Raw genomic sequence first — 2,275 nt, 5'->3', positions numbered from 1 at the left:
ATATATATATATATATATATATATATATATATATATATGTGTGTGTGTGTGTGTGTTTTCATCTTAAGATTACTATTTTCATAATGTATCCACATATGTAAGCGTTATAATACGACCAAGACCCTCAGTGGGTCCTGAATACAAGATACTGAACACTATAGGATGATGTCTCAATGCAACGTGCGCTTAAACAGTTCGTCAGTTCATGTTGCATCACATGATGATCCTTACACTGTGTATTTATTGTGAAATCAAACCAGATTTGCAAACAAATCATAATGTTTCTCCCGCTGTGGACAGGATTCGAACCTGTGCGGGCATAGCCCAATGGATTTCGAGTCCATCTCCTTAACCACTCGGACACCACAGCAGTTAGTAGTGTTGTCTTATGTTGTTTTTATATCGCTGTTGAATGTCTAATTTCTTTGTGAGTCCACAAAGATCTCATATATGTATATATATATATATATATATATATATATATATATATATATATATATATATATATATATATATATGATATATGTATGCAGTTTGTTGAACAGTTATCTCACGACGTTGGCCAGTGCAGATTGATGATGGTTAAGATATTCGTCTTATCACTTTGCTGATCATAAAAATACGTGAATTCTTTCACCAAGGTAAGGTTACTCCTCTCAGAGTGTGATGTTTAAATATATGTAAATTTATATATATATATATATATATATATATATATATATATATATATATATATATATATATATATATATATATATATACATATATATATATATATATATACATATATATATATATATATATATATATATATATATATATATATATATATATATATATATATATATATATAAATAAAGAGAGAGAGAGAGAGAGAGAGAGAGAGAGAGAGAGAGAGAGAGAGAGAGAGAGAGAGAGAGAGAGAGAGAGATTCTCAGTAGGTAATTTGGAGTAGGCACAAATATTGACAGACGAGACATGCTTGTAGAATAAGCTGAAAGAAACAATTTTAAAATCATGAGCACTTTTCTTTTCTTTAGAATTAAACATAGAAAATGGATTTGGAGGAGCCCAAATTGAGAAACGAACAATGAAATACGCAAAATGTATTCAAGAATGCTCTATACCTACAGCTTGGGAAACTTTATCATAATACTAATTCACAAAGAGGGAAACAAAAATTACCTGGAAATTAATGCCCAATAAACTTATTCTCCAAAATATATAAAATATTCACAAAGATAATATTAGGGAAATTGAAAGGCAGCAAGACTTTTTAAACCATGAGGGCAAGCCGGTTCTAAAAGAAGGCATTCAACAACGGAAATTATCCATGTTATTGAAACCAACATAGAATAACAAACCACTATGTATGGCTTTTATAGACTATGTCAAAGGGTTTGATTATGTAGTAACTTCAGCAGTAAATAAAACCCATTGAAGACCAGAAATACATGAAACTTATCTTAGAAAAAAATCTTAAATCTACATTAAGATATCGAGAAAATTCAGATTAAAAAAGAAGTTAGAATAGAAAACCTCATTTTTCATTCCTAGAGAAAGTTTTTAAAATGACAAATTGGGAAAATAAAAAAAAAAAATATCAACGGGGAATAAATTAACTATTTTGTAGATGACTTTATTATATTTAGTGAATAATTTGAGAAATTCCAAATCACGAGGAAATATTAAAATAGAGAAAGTAGAAAGGTAGGACTGAAAACGAATATGAGTAAAACTAAGAAAATTTTCGTTGAAAATGCAGAGGCTCAAATAAGGGGTATGAACGAATCTATCATGTGGTAGAGTTCTCTGGCTTGATGTTCACTATTCTATCTTTTTTCTCTCCCTCTTGTTTTGTTTAGTTTTTATAGTTTATATAGATAATATTTATTTCAATGTTGTTACTGTTCTTAAGTTATTCTGTATTTTTTTTGTTTCCTTTCCTCACTGGGCTATTTTCCTTGTTGGAGCCCCTGGACTTATAGCATCGTGGTTTTCCAATTTTGGTTGTAGCTTAGACAGGCAGTAAGTATTTCCGCATTACACGAGACAATTTAAAAGAAGGATAAGCATATGGTGGAGAGTATTTTGCAAGCAAGATGAGATTAAGAAAAGTAAAATGTCATTTTCTCTAAAAAAAGTATAATCATATGGCCCTACCAATATTAATTATAGCACCAGAAACTTGGAACTTCACTAAAGCCTTGGAACATTAGCTAGTTACAACTGAAAGAGCTATAGATAGAATAATGTAGGGCTTGACACTAAGAAA

The 2,275-nt window shown here is 29.8% G+C and overlaps 1 non-coding gene across 1 annotated transcript; it reads right to left on the bottom strand.

The window, feature by feature from the left end:
• Nucleotides 1-288: 288 nt before the first annotated feature.
• Nucleotides 289-370, bottom strand: TRNAS-CGA (transfer RNA serine (anticodon CGA)). The gene has a single exon. It is a non-coding gene; the product is annotated as a tRNA-Ser (tRNA).
• Between the last annotated feature and the right edge of the window lie 1,905 nt (nucleotides 371-2,275).

The sequence above is a fragment of the Palaemon carinicauda genome, chromosome 30 (genome assembly GCF_036898095.1).
Source record: "Palaemon carinicauda isolate YSFRI2023 chromosome 30, ASM3689809v2, whole genome shotgun sequence".
Lineage (NCBI taxonomy): Eukaryota > Metazoa > Arthropoda > Malacostraca > Decapoda > Palaemonidae > Palaemon > Palaemon carinicauda.
The sequence above is the reverse complement of the archived record's forward strand: the minus strand, read 5'-3'. Positions and strand labels throughout refer to the sequence as shown.